This window comes from Monodelphis domestica, chromosome 2 (genome assembly GCF_027887165.1).
Source record: "Monodelphis domestica isolate mMonDom1 chromosome 2, mMonDom1.pri, whole genome shotgun sequence".
Taxonomy (NCBI): Eukaryota; Metazoa; Chordata; class Mammalia; order Didelphimorphia; family Didelphidae; genus Monodelphis; species Monodelphis domestica.
This window is the reverse complement of record NC_077228.1, coordinates 322,193,644-322,218,104: the sequence shown is the minus strand read 5'-3', so window position 1 is coordinate 322,218,104 and position 24,461 is coordinate 322,193,644. Positions and strand designations below refer to the sequence as shown.

Genomic DNA, 24,461 nt, shown 5'->3' with positions numbered 1-24,461 from the left:
AGTAGGATGGGGTGCCACATTTTCTGATATTTTATGGTGGTAAGTGGTACAAACCTACTCAGAGCGTGGACAAGCCTTGCTCACGACCCACATGACTATTGTATCTTCCTTAGCTGATCTTCCAGCTCAATATTTGAGGATCGTTTAAAGATAAGCATTAGACCTAATTGAATTGAAATAGTATTTCCAAGTACTTAATACCTTACTTCCCACTTCTCCTTGCCTTGCTCTCTTCCTGTGCTCCGTAGTTACTACACTACAAAAATGCTTCATAGATTTATCTATTCGTGATAAAGTGGGAAAAGTAAAAAATGTTTAGTCAGAAGACCAAGATTGACTCCCAACTCTCCTGTCTTGCTCTATTTGTGGCCTCAGGTCACTAGAAGTCTTTGGGCTTCAGTTTTATTTTTTGTTTGTAAAATAATCTCTAAATTCCTTTCTAGGGGTAAGCCTATGATCCTCTAACCCGCTTGTAGAACTGAATTTAGTTGTTCTTTAATGTGAACCTAGATTCTATCAAAGTTGTCCCAGTCTAACTTGCCATAATTATTTCTACTCAATGCCCTGGTCTCTTATTTTTTGAAGCATTTATGGAAGAGATTTCCCATGCACAGTACCATGACATGGTTTATTTATGCATGTTTGTTTACAAAGACTAACAGAAGAGGTTGCTCTTTCTTAGAGAGAAGGGAGGGGAGGGAGAAAGGAGATGTGTTTTCAATACAACGAGATTAGGCTTGGAAATCTACAGGAATTCTGCTCTCCAAACTCAGAAGCAAGTTTCCGGTTTCCCTGGTTTGTAGGAGCAAATAATGAATAACTAAAAGTTTTCATCTTGTCTCCTAGCTTGAATTTCGGAAACAATATTGGCTCCCTCTGGTGGCCAGAGTTCTCATTAAGCTCTGGATTCCTGACAAACACATCAACTGTGTCTCAAGCTGGATGTATGCAACAGTGCCCAAATGCAGGCGGAATTTGAAATTTGGATAAAGCCTTAAAGTGTTCTGTATTTATGATGTAAGTTACAGTCCAATAGTTCCCGGGTAATACACAGTCTAGTTTGTGAGCTAAGAACACTAGTTTTGGAACCATACTTTCTTGCTCAGTCATTTCCAATTGTGTCCAACTGAAAACTTGATTCCATTTGGGATTTTCTTGTCAAAAATACTGGAGTGATTTGCCATTTCCTTCTCCTGCTCATTTTACAAATGAGGAAACTGAGGCAAACAGGGTTAAGTGACTCTCCAGGTCTGAAGTCAGAGTTGAATTCAGGCAGGTGAGTGTTTCTGACTTCAAAATAGTCACTGTCCACTGTACTACCCAGCTGTCCTTTGGAATCACAAGATGGGTTCATAATTCTCTAGAAAATGGAATCATAAGTTAAGCAAATTACTTAACTTCTTTAGGACTTATATGTAAAAAATGAAAATTAAACTAGGTAATCCCTAATGTTCTTTCCTCGTCTAAATCAATAATTCTTTAGGTTTTCTCAGAGGCACCACTCTTTATATCTTTATAACCAAATAATAAATCATTTCAATGTAAAGTAATGTGGTAACCCACCTCAGATACTTAGTAGCTGGGTGAACTTCGGCAAATCACTTAACCCTGTTTGCCTCTGTTTCCTCACCTGTAAAATGAGCTGTAGAAAGAAACAGCAAACCACTTCAGGATCATTGCCAAGAAAACCCTGAATGGAGCCACAAGGAATTGGACATAACCGACCACCAACCACAGCAACTAACAACAAGTACACACATGCAGGAGGAGGGCTTGTCCAAGTTTTGTTGTTGCTTTTATGAATGCAATATGAGCAGTACCAGAAGATTTTTTTAGCATTTATGATGCACTTTAAAATATAAATCACTTAACATCCATTCATTATTTAGTATTAAAAAGAAAGCTCTAGCACTGGCTAATAGTGACCAACATAGATTTAGAGCTGGAAAAGGGCCTTGGTGATCTCTCTTAGTGGATTGCTTGATAGAAAAGGAACCTGAGGCTGGGAGTGGTACTGACTTTCTTTAAACCAGCACAGGTTAAGTAAGTAAAGGGGCTGAGAGTTAAGCCCCCTGACAGCTGGGTGTCTCAACTGTTAGAGTGTTAAGTCTGGTGTCAGGAAAATGGCTCTTCTTGAGTTCAAATCTGGTCTCCCACACTTAAACTTAAACTTATTTACCTCAGTTTTCACATCCATAAACTGAGCTGGAAAAAGAAATGGCACACCATTTATGTGTCTTTGCCAGGAAAACCCAAATGGACTTATGAAGTGTCATACAAGACTGAAAAATAACTGAACGATAACAAGAAAGGTAAACCAAAAATTTTTGATGCCTTAACCACTATGTCCACTGTACTACAGTCAACATTCTTTAGAAAACTAAGAAACTAAGACAGAGAGAATACGTGGTCCCTTCTAGGTCATGTAGCAAGTTGTATCACATCTTTTTATTTTTTTCAAGTTCAGAATGCTTTAAAATAATAATCTTTTTAGATTTCTAATTATCTATAATATTTAAGTATTAATATCTCTCTGAGCCTCAGTTTTACTATCTGTAAAATATAAATACACTCTCTGAAGTTATAAGGAAAGTATTCAATAAAAACCAACCAAACAAAAACATTTGTCATTTTTGGCATCTACATTGTGCTATAGGCAGCATGGCTTTGTACAGAGTACTCAGTTTACATCCTTGGCTGTGACATTTGCAAGCTGTGAGATTCTAAGCAAGTCACTTCACTTAGTTGATGCTGTGAATTCTTTAGAAAATGAATGAATGAATGAATGAATGAATGAATGAATGAATGAATGAAAAACACATATTGAGTTCATTCTTTTGACCAGGAATTGCACCAAGTGCTGAAGACACAAATATAAGCAAGCCTATTCTTGCTCCTGAGGGAGCCAGGTGGCTTAGTGGACAGAGTACTGGAGTCAAGAAGATATGAATTCAAACTAGCTCCAGACACTCATTAACTGAATAACTTTGGGAAAATCACTTAACCTCTATTTGCCTTTACCCACTGGAAAAGGAAATGACAAACCACTCTAGTATCTTTGCCAGAAAAGCCCCAGATAGGAATCACCAAGAATTGGGCAAGGCTAACCAACTGAACAATAATAATCCATGCTCTTACAGCCTGTGGCCTACTAAAGTATCTTATAAATAGCAGAAACTTAATAGATATATGCTGTTTAAAAAAAGAAGCTTTCATTCTAATAATGGAAGATAATGCATTTGGGAAGTAGTGGGAAGGTTCTTCTGAAATGGCTTGGTTTGAAAATGGCATTTCTGGTGGCCTTTTATTCCAGGAAAACTGAGGTACACGTTCACTTATCAGAAGCCAAAATGTCAAGGACAGATTCCAAAATCTGATGGGAATAGAATGAGGATGAAAGCCATCTATACAAAGTCATAGTTATGTTGTTATCCATGTTTTGGAGGGAGTTCCCATGCAGGTGTTCTCCCTCATGACAAATTTCACAAATCCTTTTTCTATTTGCAAAGGATTTCAAGTACAAATGCAGTTGTACAAATAGCTACTTACTGACTCAAATGGTAACTATCAGGTGAGCTGAAAAACATGCAGTAACATTTGATTATTGCCTCCATAGGGAGAGAAATCCACCTAAAAACAATGTTCATTACTCAGATAATTTAGTTACAAGGCTGAAAATATTAATTGATTTTGATCAACATCATGCTATCATCGATGGAAGCATGGTGTACACCAGTAATTCAAGTCTATAGACATTTATAAAATGCTTATTGTCTATAAGGTAAGGTGACTTAAGCATTAAAATGAATCCTCTGGAACCCTACAAAATTCTGAGCTCACCTACACTGGTTTAAACACCCTTAAAGCTCATATCCCACTTAAAGATGTAAGGGGACATTTTTTTTTCATGAAAATATGTTACGTCCTAGAGCATCTTAAGACTGTTGTTGTTTAGTTGCTTTCAATCACATCAGACTCTGACCCCATTTGGGGTTTTCTGGGCAGAAATAATGGAGAAATTTGTCATTTCCTTCTCCAGATCATTTTACAGATGAGGAAACTGAAGCAAACAGGATTAAGAGACTTGGCCAGAGTCCCATAGCTTTAAAATGTCTGAGGCCAGATTTGAACTCTGGAAGCTAAGTCTTTTTGACTTCAGACCTGACACCCTATCCACCGTACCACCTATGTTCTCTAGCTAAATCTTGTGTCTGGCTTTCCCCAAATTTGGATAAATGTAGTCCAGAGTTCCCCTCTGCCCCAGAATTCAGGGTAGCATATTAAGAATCGACATTGGTAGCCCTTACTTCATTCTAAAGAAAGTACCATGGTCTTAGATTGACTCAAATCAGGGAGAGAACTCACATAAATTATTTAGTTATCGCTTTGCAAAGAGAACTAAACTCTGAGGTTAGTATGAGATCTATTCTTTGACTTTCTGGTGAGTCCCTCTCCGATTCCTAAAGTCATACAAATCCTCCAAGACTTATAGAGTATTATCCTGGGAGACTTTTACTGACTTTGCCTCTCCAAGGTGGACAAAGCCCAGGAAGTCCAAATTCACCCCTCAGCTTCTAGTTCTTTCCTTCTCAAACTAAGTTAATTTATATTGAACTACTTTGGATATATTTTATTTTATTCCCTTTACAACTATTCTATCTGTACACATGCATGCACTTATCTTCTCCCCTGGAATATGAGCTCTTTTAGGTAGAAATTGTTTCATTCTTTGTGTTTGTATTCTCATCATCTAGCACAATGCCCGTAACATAGTAATAACTTAATAGATTATTTGTTATTTTTAAACATGCAATTAAACCTTTTTGTCCTTTTCCCAAGGAAATGTCTTTCTCTTGCTTTTAAATGAAATAATTTATCTCTATGTATTAGACCTAATTTGAAGTGTGTGAGGGGGTGGTATATGTGTGAGGGGTGTTTGTGGGTTAAATATATAGCTAAGTGGCACAGTGGATAGAGAGCATTGGGCCTGAAGACAAGGAGACACAGTTTGAGAGTTCAGTTCTGGTCTCAGACACATAGACATATCTCTATGACCCTGAGACAATCTTAACCCTATTTGACTTGGTTTCTCCATTTGTAAAATAAACTGGAGAAGAAAAAGGCAAATTGCTATGGTATTTCTGCCAAGAAAACCCCAAATGAGATCACAGAGTCAAATATACATGAAAAACAACTTAACAAGTGTGTGTGATAATCCCAAGGAGTTTTGAATATGTTTCTGCTTTCTCCTGCTTTATTGTCTTTCTACTACCCACAGTGACTATAATAGTTCATGATATTGATGATACAGTGAAAAGAGCAAATTCATGAGCATTAATTAAGTGTCTACATCCCAACGCTGTGGTAGGCACTGAGGATACCACTACAAAGGATGAAACCATCTCTTCTACCAAGAAATATACATTCTAATGAGAGCAAAAATTACACAAAGACATAAAAGATACACATACATATTATCCATATTCATATGTAATATAGACTATCCCACAGGTCTGTGGAGTTTTAAACATAAAACAGTACTTAGACTTTTGAGATACCCTATAAAATAGTCACTAATATAAATGCATACAAAGTAGTTAAACATGTTAGTTAGAGATGGAGGGTACAAACAATAGGGGGATTAGGAAAGTCTTTATATACGCACATGCATACATGTATATATTCACCCACTTGCATGGACACACACTTGAGTTTTTGCAGGAAGCAGTTTAACAACATTAAGAGGCTATTTGAAAGGACAATGCTATTGACCCAGTTCCTTGTCTATCCACAGCTCTTGTATGTCATAATTTAATCAATAGATAACTCTCCTTCATTTAGTTTTTCTTATATGGGATATTTTGTTAATGTTCTTTTGAGAAATAATGGATTTATCCCCCCTGATGGGTTTGGGAGCCCTAGAAGTTGAAGATCCATCCCTCCAGTCTACCATTCTTCCTTACAAAGCAGCCTTTACAGCCCTCATCCTGTGGAGAAGGGGTCACCTAGACCCTCCAACTGCCAACTAGCTGAAACTCACAGTGTCAGCAAGTCAACCTGGCTGAAGCATCAAGCAAAGCACTTTGAGAAACATAAAGAGACTAGTATGTGCCAGACAAATCAAACCACCCTCAGCACCACCACTACCTTGACAGTCATCTCACCTATTCCTTTTAAAAACACTAGAGAACACTAGAATAAATGGAACATTCCTCAAAATGACAAATAACATCTCTCTAAAACTATCAGCAAGCATTATCTGTAATGGGTGATGAACTAAAAGCTTTCCCAATAAGATCAGGAGTGAAGCAAAGATAACATAGTATTCGAAATTGTACTAGAAATGTTACCTATAACAATAAGAGAAGAAACTGAAGAAATTAAAACAGGTAATGAGAAAATAAAGCTATCACTTCTTGTAGATGATATGATGACATACTTAGAGAATCCCAGACAATCAGCCAAAAAACTAATCAAAATAATTAACAACTTTAGCAAAGTTACAAGCTATAAAACAAACCCAAAAAAAAATCATCAGCATTTCTCTAGTACCAATAAAGTCCAATAGCAAGAGATAGAGAGAGAAATCCCCATTAAAATAACTATAGATAATGTAAAATACTAGGGAGTCTACTTGCCAAAACAAACCCTGGTACTCTATGAACACAACTACAAAACACTTTTCATACAAATGAAGTCATATCTAAAACAATTGAAAAAATATTAATTGCACAGGTGTAGGCTAAGCCAATATAATGAAGATGATAATTCTATCTAAATTAATTAAGTTAGTCAGTGCCATTCCAATTGAACTACCTGGAATTATTTCATAGAGCTAGATAAATAATAAATTAATTAGGAAGCTCTTATTTTGGGCCCAAGTATATCAAGGAAATTAATGAAAAAATAGGAAGAAAAGTGACTTAGCTATATCAGATCTCAAGATAAAGCAGCAACCATGAACACAATATGGTACTAGCTAAGAAACAGAGTGGTGGACCAATGGAATAGATTAAATACTCAACCCATAATAGTAAATGAACATAATAGCCTAGTGTTTGGCAATCCTAAAGATTCAAGCTTTTGGAAGAATTCATTCAATAAAAATTCTGGGAAAAGTAAAAAACATTATGACAGAAACTAAGTATAGACTAAACACCCCACACCATATATCAAAGTAAGGTCAAAATGTATACAATTTAGAAATAAAGGGTGATATACAAATTAGGGGAGCATGAAATAGTTTATCTGTCAGAGCTATAGACATGGGAAGAAATTTATGTCCAAGCAAGACACAGAGAACATTATGAGATATAAAATAAATAACTTTGACAACATCAAATTAAAGAGTTTTTGCACAGTCATCTCCCTTCTTATTCTGATGGGGACATCCCAAAACCCTGAACCCAAAAGTCTCATGACATGAATAGTGACATTAAATAATGAAATAGATAGATAGATAGATAGATATAGATAGATAAGATCGATTTTCATTTTTGAGGTAAATTCTGTTAATTTTTCCAGTTTGTAGATAAGGAAATTAAAACTGAGAATGGATAATAAACTTGATGCTATTCAGTTGTGCGTGGAATTCAGCTAGTCACAGTTAATGTGTATCTGAGTCAGGAGTTTGAACTTAAATCTTCTGGTTCCTTTATCCTAGCCACTGTGCCTCTAACATTTAGATAACAACTTATGTGATGTAAGATTCACAAAGCATTTTACAATTATCTTACTGTTACAGTTATAAGTAAGACTCTTTTCCTTGTTTTAGAGAAGAAAGTGGAGCTCAGATCAGTTAAGTCACTTACCTAGTGCATAGGATCAGAGCTAATAAACATTTAAGGTGAGATTTGAATATATTTCTCTTGGTCAGTATTCTTTCCACAGCACCATTCTACACTTCAAAAATAGGGGAGAATATTTGTTAAGTCATTTTTCAGTTATCTGACTCCTCATGACCCCATTTGTGATTTTCATGGCAAATTGCCATTTCCTTCTCCAGATCTTTTTACAGATGGGGAAACTGAGACAGGATTAAGTTACTTGCCCAGGGTCACACATCTAATAAGGTCATACAGCTTGTGTCTGAAGCCAGATTTGAACTCAGGAAAAGAAGCATATGGGTATTTCTACAGAGAGCAGCCCTTCCTTTTAGAAGAAATAAAACTCATCAAATCTGGAACTTAATCTTAAAGACTGAACTGTTCCCCTCTTCTCCTTTTTTGGTGTGGAGGTGTCCTCACAGACCACCCTCATTTAAGGTTCTCTTGTCATTTAACAATTCAATTCAACAAATACTTACTAAGGAGTCCGATAAATGCAAAGCATTGATATTAATCATGTAATATGATTGAGCATGGGGATCAAAGGTTTAAGTTCACTATTAAATCCTTATTTTTATTTCCTCAAATGTTGACCCTTTTTTGAAGTTCATGAGGCATTTGTAGAGGATATACTGGCAAACTTAGAAAGAAATGCAATCTTTGACACATTGACAAAAGCCAGAAAAAAATCATGCATTAAGAATGACACACTATTTCTCCCCCAAGTCCCAGCTTTGTTTTGCTCAGTGATATGAGTGGCAGATTGAATGGCCTGGCATTTGTCGGTTTATGTCACAACCTTAATATTTAAACATGGGTCTCTTTTGTAGTTGCTTTCTCTCAGCTAAAGTCTTTTTGAAAACCTGCCAGCCCCACATTGACTCAAATAAATACAACAGGTCAAATATTTCTTTAAAGCAAAAGCTGTTTTTTCCCCTTTCAAAGGTTGGATTTTTAAAAAGTCCCTCACTTTAAATGCATTCTTTTTGTTTGTTTTGGGTACTTATCATCACAGCAGAAGTAATGTTAAAATTATTGGATACTCTATTTTTTATTTCTTTGGAATCTGGTCCGAAAGTCTATTTCTGGTTGTTTTATATATAAACTTTTATTTTCTCCTATTATTCTTTTTTTTGTACATAAATAACAAAACAGTAATGATTTTTTTCTCTTTTTATAAAGGGGAAAACACATTTAAGCTTGAAGGACTTTACATTTTTTCTTACATGTCTAATGTGTATATTTGTAGAGGGGGAAAAGATTACTAATTTTTTAGCTAGCATACTAATTTCAATATAAAAATAATTGAAATAGGTTTTCCTATAAAGAGATAATTATTATATTATTAAAATTTTTTCACCATGGGATCATATGAGCTATTCAGAACCTTAGAGTCAATTGAGATCACCGTCCTCATTTTATAGATAAGGAACCTGAAGGCCAAAGAGTTTAAGGACTTGCCCCGATACCAGAGCTGGTAAATGTTGGAGGTGAAATTTGACTTCAAATTTGAATTCCTGTAGTTAAGTCCAGTGCTCTATCCACTCTCTATCTCCTAAACAGATCCATTAAAGTTACACTATGGGGGACAGCTGGGTGGCTCAGTGGATTGAGAACAAGGTCCAGAGACAGGAGGTCCTTTGTTCAAATCTTGTCTCAGCTACTTCCTAGCTGTGTGACCCTGGGTAAGTCACTTAACCCCCATTGCCTAGCCCTTACTACTCTTCTGCCTTAGAACCAATACACAGTATTGATTCTAAGATGGAAGGTAAGGGTTTTTTTTTTAAGTCTCACTATTATCAGATTATACAAGATGAAAGAATCCTGTTCATATATGTCAATTTCAAAAAATGATTTCAAAATTTATAAATACCTAAAGAAAATATTATTTTATTGTTACGCACTTATTGTTTTGTCTAAGACATAAGATTTTTTTTTTAAGAAAAGAAACATGTGGTTCTTGACCTAGAATAATCATGATGGGCTCTTCACTGGTAATAAAGTGCAGAATTTAATAAAACTTGGCAAAAATTTATGTACCTGAAGTTTTGAAAATCTAATAAAAAGTGTTTAAAACTGAATAGGAAAAGGGAGCAAGACAATGGGCTCTGCAAACCTACATACATTTTATGGACCTAGATTCCATACAAAATAACTTCAATATAGGCAACTGAATAAAAGCAGACATATTCAGAAATAAGTAGTAGAAAGAATTTATGAAAAAAGCTAGTAATAAACCCCATGAGCTTAGAAGTATGAACACAGTTTTATAAGGTATTGATAATGAACAAGATGATCTAAAGATCTGAACAGATGAAGGTACATTGGAACTCTTCAAGGAGTTCCTTATACCAATGAATCATTAGCTCCAGTCGACAATTTCCTGTCACTAAACAACCATTGATTAAATCTCCATTTATTATTATTAATGTAGCATATAATAAACATATGTATTAGGAAATATTTTTATAATCAACTAATTATTAACATTAATAAATTCATTGACTAATTAGTAAGATTATTTCTATTCATTCATCTCTGTTAGGTTCTGTAGAAGACAAAGAAGAAATAGAAGATGATCTGGAATATCAAGAAACTTATAATTATATGGGAAGGTAGAACTAACATTTCATTAAAAATAGAAGAAAATAGGTAATTAAAAGTACCAAAATAATGGCATGGTAAATGAAATACCACAAGAGTAAGAGATAAATGGTGGTAAAAGTAATAAATGAATCACTAAAGATTCAAATTGGTTATCTCATGGACATCTTAAATTCAATTGATCTCATCATATTTCAAATCCTTCCTTTTCCCAAACTTCCTTATTTCACCATCCTAGTTATCTATGCTTACAACATAGATATCATCCTCAACTCCTCATCCTCTCTATCTAATCAGTTACCAATTCTCATTCCCAAAATGCTCTGAGTCAGTGACACTGGACTCCATGTCACTGCTTAAACAAGACAATCCATCTCCCAAGTCCATGCATTTTTATTGGCTATCTCACATGACCAGAACTCTCTCCCTCCTTGTTTTTGCCTCCCCATTTCTCTGGCTTCACACTAGTTCCAGAAAAAAGAATCTCAATTTCCAGTGGAAGCTTTTCCAAGTCCTTCTTATTACTAGCATTTTCTTTCTGTTGATTATTTCTAATTTATTCTGTATATACCTTATTTGCACATACTTTTTATGTTATCTCCCCACCTTAATATATTGTGAGTGCCTTAAAAGAAAGGACTATATTTTGCCCTAATTTATATGCCCAGCCTTTGACATAGTATCTAGAACATAGTAAATAAAGAATAAATGCTTACTGATTGCAGCTAGGTGGTGCAGTCTAAAGAGAACAAGACATGAAGTCAGAAAGACATCATTTTGAGTTCAAATCCAACATCAGACACTAATTGGCTATACAACTGGGAAAGTCACTTAACTTGTTTGCCTCAGCTGGAGAAGGAAATGCCAAACCACTCTATTATCTTTATCAAGAAAACAACAAATTGAGTATAGCCAGTCATGACTAAATAACAACAAAGTAACTGATTAAGGATGTGGAAGGGTACTTGTCCATTTCCTCCTGAAAACATTCTATGGTTTCCTCCACCACTAGTCAATTATCGTCTGCTTGAAAGGCAGGATAAACTGGGAGCTAAGATAGTAGATATACTATCCTCCCTCAATCAAGAGAAAGAGAAAGAGAGAGACAGAGAGACAGAGATAGAGACAGAGAAACAGAAATAGAGAGATAGAAACAGACAGAGAGAGAGAGAAAGAGGGGGGAGAGAGAGAGAGAGAGAGAGAGAGAGAGAGAGAAAGTCACCTTAACTCAAGAGAGCAAGAGAAACACATTTCACAGGGGTTAGAAGAGAGAAGAGCCCAGGCAGAACAGCATCTATAGGAACCAGTAAACTTCATAATATCCCAATACTATGCTACTCTTCCAGAGGCAATAAAGCTTCAGAATAGAAATGAGCCCTGCTTGAGTCATTCAAAATAGATATAGAAGGCAGGGAGGGCAGGATGACTCATCAGCCTAGCCTAAGCTGCTTTACTTAAACACTGCATGGAGAGAGAAGACAAAGGGCAGGAACCTATACTTTTCAAGTGGCAACAGAGCATCCAAAGCAGCAAAGCAGCAGAATGGGAGATGAGCACAGCTAGTCACTCCACATGGGCAGCCAAAGCAGCGAGCAGGAACCTACACACCCTCACATGGAGCAGAGCACCTGAGTCAGTAAGCAGTAGAGTGCTTGAGGCAGCATAACCCAGAGCAACTTGGCAAAGGCAGGAAAGCATCAGAACAGATAACAGACTAGCCTATGAAACAATAAGGAATTAGTAATATGGGCTACTGAATCTGGCTGGACAAAATAATTTCAAGCATCCCCAGAGAAAGCCAGTAGGGCTACCCACTCAATAGACACACCATGGGAAACAAAGGCAGCTAGACCTTCCCCAAGTGCCAAATGTATTCTGCAACTTAGAATAGTGTGCTCTTTATACCAGAAACAGAGAACCTCAATGCACAGATAAGGTAGTTAGGTTGGAGGAATAACTAGAAAAATGAGCAAAAGAGAAAGGGAACATCAATATATAAATCCAGAAGAAGATAATAATATAAAAAAGGAAACTGTGAAGCCTCAAAGGAAAGTATGAAAGGTTGTCAGGTCTCAAAAGAACCCCTGGTAGGACTGTAAAAGATGTTTAAAAATTAAATGAGAGAAATGACAGAAAAAGTCAATAATTAGGGGGGAAATTCATTGAATAAATCAACTCCCTAAAAACCAGAAAAGACCAAAAGAAAATGGAAGCAGAGAAATGCACTGAATAAAACAATTTCTTAAGGAATACAATAGATTAAATGGAAATGGAGGCAAACTATATACTGATAAAAACAAATCTTTTAAGAGTAGGATTGGCCAAATGGGAAAGGAAACACAAAAACTTGAGGAAGAAAATAACTTCCAAAAAATTAGAATTGAAAAATAGAAGTTCATAAAGCAATTTCATTAATGAATATAGTTGTAAAAGTTTTAAATAAGACAGTATCAAAGAGAACACAGCAATCTATCACAAGGATCATTCACTATGACAAATGCCATTTACACCATAATTGACCATATGAATTACCAAACTAACAGAAAACACATGATTATCTCAATAGATACAGAAAAAGGCTTTGGCAAAATGTGATACCCTTTCCTATTAAAAAAACACTAGAAAGCATAGGAATAAATGATCCATTCCTCAAAATGATAAGTGGTATCTACCTAAAACCTACAAGTATCATCTGCAACAGGGATAAGTCAGAAGTCTTCCCAATAAGATCAGGAATGAAACAAGAATGCCCATATCAGGAACAGCTGGGTGGCTCAGTGGATTGAGAGTCAGGGCTAGAGATGGGAGATTCTAGGTTCAAATATGGCTTCAGACACTTCCCAGCTGTGTGACCCTGGGCATTCACTTAACCCTCGTTGCCTAGCCCTTAACTCTCTTCTGACTTGGAGTTAATATTGACTCCAAGACAGAAAGTAAAGGTTTAAAAAAAAGAATGCCCATATCGCCACTATTAATTAATATTATACTAGAAATGTTAGCTTTAGCAATAAGGGGAAAAAAAGGAACTTGAAGGAATTAAAGCAGTTAATGAGGACACTAAACCCTCATTCTTTACAGATCATATGATGATATACTTACAGAATCCTAGAGAATTAACTAAATAACTGGTTTAAACAATAACTTCAGTGAAGTTGGAGAATACAAAATAAATCCACATAAATCATCAGCATTTCTATATATTACCAACAAAGTTCAGCAGTAAGAGTTAAAAAGAGAAATTCTATTTAAAATCACACTAAACAATATAAAATATCTAGAAATCTACTTGCCAAGGCAAACACAAAAATTACATGAACACAATTATTAAACACTTTTTATATAAATAAAGTCAGATGAAAATAATTAGAAAAATATTAATTGCTTTTGGGTAGGCTGAGCTAATATAATAAAAATGACAATTCTACCTAAACTAATTCATTTATTCAGTACAATACCAATAAGACTGCCAAAATTATTTTACAGAACTGGAAAAATTAATGATAAATTCATCTTGAAAAGCAAAAGGTCAAGAATATCAAGGGAAACAATAAAAACATTGAAGGAAGAAGGCCTAGAAATACCAGATCTCAAACTGTACTATAAAGCAACAATCATGAAAACAATCTGGTACTGGCTAAGGAATAGAATGATAGATCAACAGAGTATATTAGATACATAATATGCAAGGGTATATGTCCTTAGCAACCTAGTATTTGAAAAAAAAAAACAAAGATCCCAGCTATTGGTATGAGAACTCACTCAATAACAAAAACTGCTGGGAAAATTGGAAAACAATATGGCAGAAGCTAGGTATAGACCAATATTTAACAAAGTACCAATATAAGCTCAAAATGGATATATGATTTAGCTATAAAAGGTGATATCATAACTTAATTAGGAGAACACAAAATAGTTTACCTGGAAGATCTTTGTAGAAGGGAAGAATCTCTGATCAAACAAGAAATAGAGAGTATTTATTATAAAATGTAAAATGAATTTGATTATATTAAATTAGAAAGGTTTTGTACAAACAAAATTAATCTGAGATTAGAAGAGAAACAACAAACTAGGAAATTGTTTTTTATAACAAACGTCTCTGATAAATGTCTTATTTCTACAATATATAAAGAATGAATTCAAGTTTATAAGAATACAAGTCATTCCCCTATTGGCCAATGGTCAAAGGATATGAACAAGCAATTTTCAGATGAAGAAATCAAAGCCAATAATAATCACATGGGGAAATGTTTTAAATCAGTCTTGATTAGATAAATGCAATTTTTAAAAAATGCTGAGGTACCATCTCACACCTATCAAATTGGTCAATATGACAGTAAAGGAAAATGGTAAATGTTGGATTTGATGAGGCAAAATTGGGACAGGACACTACTGTGTTGTTGGAGTTGTGAACTGATCCACCCCTTCTGGAGGGCAAGTTGGACTATACCCAAAGGGATATAAAACTGTTCCTACCCTTTGGTCTGAATGCTACCACTGGGTCCATATCCCAAAGACATAATAAAAATGGGCAAAAGACTTACTTGTTCAAAAGTATTTATAGCTGCTAATTTGGAGAGGCAAAAAATTAGAAATTAAGAGAATGTCCATCAATTGGGGAAAAACTGAACAAATTGTAGTACATGTTATGTAATACTATGGTGCTATAAGAAATGATAAGCAAGATGATTTCAGAAAATGTTGGAAAGATCTGCAGGAACTGATGAAGAGGAAAATAAGCAGAAGTGGAGAACATTATACATAGTAACAGCAATAGTGAATGATAATTATCTATGAAAACTTGGCTACTCTTAGCAATGCTCTGATCTGGGATAATCCTGAAAGACTTATAATGGGAAATGCTACCCACCTCCAGAGAAAGAACTGTTGGTGTAGTCTTTCACATCAATTTATTTATAGTTTTATTTGCAGAGTGGAAGGAGCAGAACAAAGAGAACATTATACACAGAGACTTCTCCATTAGTGGCAATGCAGTGATCCTGAACAACTTTATGAGAAAGAACACTATCCACACTCAGAAGGAAATGTGGGAGCAGAAAAACAGAAGAAAAATAACTGCTTGACTTACATGGATCGAGGGGATATGATTGGGGGTATAGACTCTATATGAACATCCTAGTGCAATCATCAACATGGAAATGGGTTTTGATCAAGGACACATGTAAAACACAGTGGAATTGCATGTCAGCTGCAGGAGGGGGTAGGGGGAAGTGAGGGAAGGAACATGATTCTTGTAACCAGGGGGAAATGTTCTAAATTGACTAATTAAATAAAATTTAAAAAACAAAAAAATACAACAGCAAGAAAATTACAACATGATATCACAAGTATCTTACACCATGATCAGGTTGATTTTATACCAGGAATGGAGAGATGGTTAAATATTAGGAAAACCATCAGCATAATTCACCACCTCAATAACAAAATCAATGGAAGTCATCTGATTATTTCAATAGAGGAAGAAAACCCATTTGACAAACTACAACACTCATTCCTAATTTTTTTTATTTTTAAAAATTCTGAACTTATTAATCATCAAATAAAATAATTCTTTCCATATACAAAGTGGAACAGAAAACAGAAAACTATTACATACAGCTTACTTTTCCTTTTAGGTACATTTAACTTAAACTAGAGAATCTAATAAGTAAAGTCTTAGGTACAGAACCTCTCCAATGAGTCCCCACGAATAGAAAAAGCCCAATTTGTAGCCCAGATATACTCTAGTCTTTACCCAACTTTCTTTTTTGTAATTTGTTCTAAGTTTTATTTAGTCAGTTTAAAACATTATTCCTTGGTTCTAAATTGACTAATTAAATAAAATTTTCAAAAAATATAATACTTTAGTTATTGTATATTAATTTTAAAACCCACATTTGTAATGGAATTCTATTGTACAATAAGAAAAGACAAACAGTATAAGTTCAGAGAAACCTGGAAAGACTTAGATGAACTGATGCAAAGTGAAGTGAGCAGAACCAGAAGAACAATGTCCACAGTATCAGAAAAATTATATGATGATCAGCTGAAAGATTAAACCATTATCAGCAAAACAAGTTTCCAAGATAATCACAAGATATTCATGATGAAAAATGCTATCCATAGCTAAAGAAGCAATTGTTGGAGTCTGATTACAAATCAAAGCATGCCATCTTTCACTTTATTTCTTTTATGAGTTTTTTTGTTCTATATGTAATATTTGTCTTCTTTCATAACCTTAGAAATATGGATATATGTACTGGAAAAAAGAACTGGTATAACCTATATCAAATTATCTACCTCCTCTAGAAGGATGGGGGAGGAAAGAAGAAAGAAAATATGAATACTAAAATGTCAGAAAACAATTGTCAAGAGTTGTTTCTACAGGTAACTGAAGAAATTAATAAATATTTTAAAAACAAAAACAACAACAAGGATTGAACATTGTGATAGAGGGCAATACTGGGATATTTGTGGTAATAGGACAGGGACAGCAGGAAGTCAACTACTGGGCAAGGCTGGATCTTGCATGCCTCCCCCACACTACTTCCTGTCCCTTTCCCAACTGAATCTAAAGGCTCATCTCAAGAATGGTAAGCTTCAAGGGTTTCCCCAATAATCAATCCCATAATTTAGTTCTTTTAACTACAGGAGTTTATTTTTTGAAGGAGAAAAGGTCAGAAGAGGGAGGGGGAAAGAGGAAAATAAGTTTCCTGTTGATTGAAGATTTTCACAAGGTATTCAACTCATAAAACAAAGTTAATTTCTCTGAAGGGGGATATTGACAGGAAAAAAAGGTTTGACTAAGTTTCTTCTGAGCTAGGCTTCAAAAGTCCTCTCAGTACTCTGTCCGGGGAACAATCAATGACAAAGAGAATTGGTTTCACTTTCCTCCCTTAACAGTCAGAAAGAAAAGACCCAGGTCCAAGCAGTGGGGCTCCTAACTGCCTCCTGTCCAGATTCTATTTGAATCTTGTCTTGATCTGGTTGATTGGGGGTTCCCCAAAATTTCAATCTCTTGCTTTTTCTTGCAAATCCATCTTGTGTTGCAATATCTTCTTTAAAACATGCCAGAGCAGTACATCTGTGCTTTCCTTTACCTAATGCTCTCCTCTTGACCAAATCATTGCTCATCAGCACTTCTGGTTTAGAAAATAAACATTTGTCCTTTTGCCCTTTCATCATTGGTTTGTTTCCTAAAATGATCAGGGAAAAAATAAAATAATCTATATATCCTAAAATTTCTATAGCAGCTCTCTTTGTGATGACAAAGAATTTGAAATTAAAGAGGTGTCTGAGGAATGGCTAAATAACTTGTGGCATCTGGCTATAATGTGTGAGAGGTTAAATTTTTTTTGATAGGTGTTTGAACAAAGGTCAGGAGAGCAGTTTGATAAAACACAAAACAAATAGTTTATTCTGAGGAAAGTTCATATAGGAAATAGAAAGGAGGAAAGTGAGAATAATCTTATAACTATACCTAAAATCCTAATCCTAATTAAAAATTTCTAAATCTATCCACCATTGAGGGTAGTTTCTTCTGCCAGGGCCAGGCTGGGCCTACTCCTGCTACACTGTCTATCTAAATTATATTCATTATCTAGCTACCTATCTAAGATACTCAATGGGTGCCTCCTTTCAGGCTGTTAAAGCCTTAAATCCGTTTTCTCTATCCCCAACTGCCAGTCTCAGAGATACAGAGACAGACACCTGCTCTCTAGGGAACGCAGAGACAAAAACCTCTAACTGTCAAACTGCTCTTTTACTTATCTCCTCCTTTATTTTCTAGGTAAGGGAATCTTCACTACTAGCTCACAGAGGCTGCCAGTTAACTGATTCTTACTGAGAAATGTTTCTGCTCCTCTGCCTCTTAAAGGGACAGAGGGAGAGATTAAGAAAACTCCTTTAACAGATGGAATACTACTGTGCCGTTAGAAATGAACAGCTTAAGTTTTTATTAATGTTTTAAATATTTATTTGTTTATTTATTTATTACCAATTACTGTTATAATACATTTCCACACAAGGTTTCTTAAGTTATATGGTCAAACTTTTCTCCCTCCCTTCCTTGCATTTTCCCTCCTGGTGCTGGCAGGCAATTTGATCTTGATTATACACATATTATCAGAACAGGTTGAGTTTTTAAAAACATGGAAAGACCTACATGAAATTATGAAGTATGAATTGAGCAAAAATGAGAACATTATATACAGCAAATAAATATTGTTTGAAGAGTAACTTGTTTATGTCCACCTCCAGGGGAAGAATTGACAAATAGAAATAAGAAAGACATAGATTTATACATAAATATATCAAATGCCTTCTTTAGTGTGAGGAGGGAAGAGAGGGAAGGAGATACCAAGAACTTTAATGTAACATACAAATTAATAAATACATTTTATTTTTTAATTTTTTAATTAATTAATTAATTTACAAGATTTTTGCATTGTTATATGATTCAGGTTCTTTCCTTCCCCCTCCTGGAGCTGACAAGCAATTCTCTGTGTTATACATGTACCATTCTTCAAAACCCATTTCTATATTATTAATACTTGCAAAAGAGTGATCATTTAAAGTCAAAATTCCCAATCATATATCCATCAAACCAAGTGAACACTCATATGATTTCTTTTACATTTCTACTACCACAGTTCTTTCTCTGAATGTGCATAGGATTCTTTCTCATAAGTCCTTCAGAATTGTCCTAGTAAAGAAGGTCATTACATTCAATTGTACCACAATGTATTAATCTCTTTGTACAACGTTCTCCAGGTTCTGCTTCTTTTGCCCTACATCAATTCCTAGAGGTACTTCCAGTTCACATGGAATTCCTCCAGTTCATTATTCCTTTCTGCCCAATAGTATTCCAGTACCACCAGATACCACAATTTCTTCAGCCATTCCCCAATGATGGGCACCCTCTTACTTTCCAGTTTTATTGCCACTATGAAGAATGTGGCTGTAAATATTTTTGTACACCTATTTTTCCTTACTATCTGTTTGTGGTACAAACCCAGCAGTTGTGTGACTGGATCAAGGGTCAGGCATTCTTTAAAAACCTTTTTTTTAAAACTTTTAAAAACCCTTTGGACATAATTCCAAATTGACTTCCAGAATGGTTGAATAAATTCACAGCTCTACCAGAAATGCATTAGTGTCCCAATTTTACCACAATCCCTCAAACAATTGTATTGTTTTGACTTAGCTCCTTATAAATTTGAGAAATTAGACATTTGTCAGAGGTTCTTGTTATAAAGACTTTTTAAACAATTTGTTGCTTCCCTTCTAATTTTGTTTGCATTTAATTTTGTTAGTACAAAAACTTTTTAATTAATTAATTTAATTAAATGTGATCAAAATTATTCCACCCAGTGGAATTGTGTGTCAGCTACAGGAGAGACGTGGGGTAGAGGAGGGAAAGAACATGAATCATGTAACCATGGGAAATATTCTAAATTAACTAATTAAATAAAAATTTCCAAATTAAAAAAATAAAAAACAACAAAATATTCTTTTTACATGTGTAATATTCTCTGTCTCTTGCATAACCTTAAATTCTTTCCTTTCCCATAGATCTGACAGGTATACTCTTCTATGTTCACCTAATTTATTAATAATTTCCCTTTTTTAAATTAATTTATTTAGTCAATTTAGAACATTATTTCTTGGTTACAAGAATCATATTCCTACACCCTCCCTTCCCTCCCCCCAACATTCCCATAGCTAATATTCAATTCCATTGGATATTACAAGTGTCCTTGATCAAAACCTATTTCCATATTGTTGATGTTTGCACTAGGATGTTCATTTAGAGTCTATATCCCCAATCATATCCCCTCAACCCATGTAAATCAAGCAGCTGTTTTTCTTCTGTGTTTTTACTCCCACAGCTTTTCCTCTGAATGTGGATACTGTTCTTTCTCATAGATCCCTTCAAGTTGTTCAGGATCACTGCATTGCCACTAATGGAGAAGTCCATTACATTCAATTGTACCACAGTGTATCAGTCTCCTTGTATAATGTTCTCCTGGTTCTGTTCCTCTCACTCTGCATCAATACCTGGAAGTTGTTCCAGTCCCCATGGAATTCCTCCACTTTATTATTCCTTTGAGCACAATAGTATTCCATCACCAAAATATACCACAACTTTTTCAGACAGTCCCCAATTGAAGGGCATCCCCTCATTTTCCAATTTTTTTTGCCACCACAAAGAGCGCAGATATGAATATTCTTGTACGTGAATTTTTCCTGATTAGCTCTTTGGGGTACAAACCCAGCAAGGCTATGGCTGAATCAAAGGGCAGACAGTCTTTTAGTGCCCTTTGGGCATAGTTCCAAATTGTCCTCCAGAATGGTTGGATCAATTCACAACTCCAACAGCAATGCATTAATGTCCCCACTTTGCCACCTCCCCTCCAGCATTCATTAATTTCCATTGCTGTCATGTTAGCCAATCTGCTAGGTGTGAGGTGATACCTCAGAATTGTTTTGATTTGCATTTCTCTGATTATAAGAGATTTATTTTCATGTGCTTATTAATAGTTTTGATTTCTTTGTCTGAAAATTTCCTATTCGTGCCTCTTACCGATTTATCAATTGGAGAATGGCTTGATTTTTTGTACAATTGATTTAGCTCTTTACAAATTTGAGTAATTAGACCTTTGTCAGAGGTTTTGGTTATGAAGATTATTTTCCAATTTGTTGCTTCCCTTCTGATTTGGGTTGCATTGGGTTTTTTTTGTACAAAAACTTTTTAATTTGATATAATCAAAATTATTGCTTTTACATTTTGTGATTTTTCTAGCTCTTGCTTGGTTTTAAAATCTTTACTTTCCCAAAGATATGACATGTATAGTATTCTGTGTTCACCTAATTTACTTGTAGTTTCCTTCTTTATATTCAAGTCATTCACCTATTCTGAGTTTATCTTGGTGTAGGGTGTAAGATTTTGATCTAAGCCTAATCTCTACCATACTATCTTCCAATTTTCCCAGCATTTTTTATCAAATAGTGGATTTTGGTCCCAGAACTGGGATCTTTAGGCTTATAATAGACTGTAGTTGTGTTCATATAGTTCCTGTGTTTGTCTCAGCAGATAGATTCCTAGATATTTATATTGTCTCGGGTGACTTTAAATGGAATTTCTCTTTCTAATTCTTGCTGCTGAAAAGGGTTAGAGATATATAGAAACGCTGATGACTTATGTGGGTTTATTTTGTATCCTGCTACTTTGCTAAAATTGTTGATTATTTTGACTAACTTTTTAGTTTATTCGCTAGGATTCTTTAAGAAGACCATCATATCATCTGCAAAGAGTGATAGCTTGGTCTTCAGTTTGGCATTTACAGTGCTTTAATATTCACAGTTTTGGCAACCACGTTTTGGCAGTTATGGTTTTGGCTGACCATGTAGGTTGTAACGAAAACCCTCAAATTTCTTTGAAATCTCTTTCCTTTCTCTCTTTATTACTTGCTTCTGTTAGTCAGTCTTTTAAATGTGCTAATTCGGCTTCAAAACGCAGTTGCAAGAGCAGATGAGTAAAAAACATTTTAATTTCTCCCTAAATTAAATAGAACACAGCTGTTTTAAATCTTAGCAACAGGGCCCTAAGGTCCTGGCTAGGAGAGGTGTTTCTAAATCCCCTTTCCTTTAGGGAACAACTGCCTAGATTAGGATTACAGGAAATCTGGAGAAAGCTTTGGCCTTGTCCTGCTCCCCACATGTTTACTTTAGAAATATGGGTTTACAGCCAGTTCACAATTAGTTAACAACTGGCTTTTCAGGCTTTTCACTAAATACATTGTTTCTTTTACAGTACAATTATTGTTCTTTGCCTATTTCATAATCCCAGACTATGTATGGCAATGGCTATACTACACACTGTTTCTGATTGAGATTTTACTTGTTGGAGCTGTAATGTATCTAATTCTCTCTAATACTATGCACAAGATATGGAATCTAATAAAAGATTCAGGTCAGTCTCCCCTTAAAAAACCCATTTCCCAATCATACCAATTGATTGCTCCTTCTAATGTTCAACAAAATGAAGAACTAAATACTCGGCTTGAGTTTTTAGAGAAAAGTATTGGGGAGCTCATAGCTTTTATGAAAAACACTAACCCTCCTAACCAACTCACTGCTCCCCCTACCCCTCAGCCCCAGAACCCCCTGCTCCTAACCAAACCATCCCTGCCCCTGCGCATGCCCCCTGCCCAACCTGCTCAGCCCCAGTTCCCCCCACCCATGCTTCCTATCCTACCACCTCCACCCTAAGTTCACACCCTGCCCATTCTTCCTACCCCACCCCTTCCACCCTAAGTTCACACTTAAGTTTACAACCTATTTATTCCTCCAACCCTAACCCCTCTGCATCCTTTCCCCCAGCTAATGACTCTTCTTCCTTTGCCCCTCCTTCCCAACCTACCCAATCCAATTCCCATGCCCTTCCTACCTCTGATCCTTCTGGCACTTTGGGACAACAACAAACCCTCTCCCTCAGTGGGCCCAACCTTTTCCTTTCTCATACCTACCCCATTGAGAATGGATCAAGAAGCCTAGGAACAGAAACAGGAGTACCAAATAATTCAGATCATGTATTCCCTTTAAGGGAAGTACCCACTTTTAATAAAAATGGAAACTTGGTATCTGTAAGACACCACACACCTTTTAACCCTGAAGACTTAAATAAATTCAAGGAAGATCTTCCATCATTTGAGGAAGAACCAATATTAATTATAAAACAATTAGTGAACATATTCTGAACTTTTGACCCCACTTGGATGGATGTTGAAAATTTGTTAGGGACATTTTTAACAAAAATAGAAAAAAAAATATCATCTCTCTGGCTAAACAGAAACGAGATAGAAGAGGACATTATTGGCCAACTGAAGATCCTCATTGGAACCCAAATGTTGAACTAAATCACACAAAACTAAACTAGGCCAGAGAAGCATTATTGGCAGCCATGAGAGCTTGCTCTGATAGACCTGGAAAATGGTCAAAATTTGAAGGAACCCGACAAGAAATTGATGAGACCCCCTCCCAGTTTATGGACAGATTTATTGACATAGGACATACATATATGGACCTTGATTTATCCAGAGAAAGGGACATTAGGCAAATACATAGGCAATTTGTTGAGAATTGTTGTTCAGTGGTAAAAGACTACTTTAAAACTAGCTGTCCTAATTGGGACTCTATGGACCTCGAAGAATTGAGAAGAGTAGCAACCTATGTTTATAAGGGTCATGTAAAAAGACCTGAGGAACACAATACATTAGTGGAAGACTTAAAAAAAGAAATTGAAATGTTAAAGAGACAATTGAAAAATACGGGAGAGACCATAGCCCCTTTGCAGGAATTCACAAATAAATCAGTAACCTTCCACTTCTGTGAAAAGAAGGGCCACAAAATGATAGTGTAGAACTTTTCTCAAGATTATCGGAAGGAATATGCAGTTTAATAACAACTACAGAAGGGATAATTGTAGAAATAACTATAATAATGACAATGGAACCCAGAGCTTTAGAAATAATAACTATAGAAATGACTATGATAATAATCATAGAAAGCACAATTTTAGAAATTATAACAATGACTATAGAAATAAAAACTTTAGAAATCAAAATTATAGAAATAGAAATTGGGAAAATAATGACAGTGCTCCAAATGAAGAAGATGATAATACCCAGCACAATGCCCAACAACAATATATAAAAAATAGTGCTTATCCAAAAAATACTCGAGGTGCTAATGCCCCTCAGAGGGGTGCCCTTTAGGGGGGTGTCCAAGGAACGTCCCAAATATAAATAAGGTGGTTCTTCTTAGACTCTATTGATTTTGTTGATATTAATTAACCCTTTTCAGTTTTGTCTCTCCTCCAAATAGTAGAAAAGAATGAACAAAGAACTTAAAACTATGATTGGAAAATTATGCACTGAGGCACATTTAAAATGGCCTGAAATTATCCCTCTGGCCCCATTTAACTTAGAATCAGGCCTAGAAGAGACCTACATATCTCACCATTTGAGATGC

The 24,461-nt window shown here is 35.4% G+C and overlaps 1 long non-coding RNA gene across 1 annotated transcript in view; it reads left to right on the top strand.

Annotated features, from left to right (window-relative positions):
• Window positions 1-16,943: 16,943 nt before the first annotated feature.
• Window positions 16,944-24,461, top strand: part of LOC103094538 (uncharacterized) — a 117,834-nt gene continuing 110,316 nt past the window's right edge. The window contains exon 1 of the long non-coding RNA XR_008916592.1: window positions 16,944-17,020. This is a non-coding gene — a long non-coding RNA (uncharacterized LOC103094538). The remainder of the gene's footprint in view (window positions 17,021-24,461) is intronic.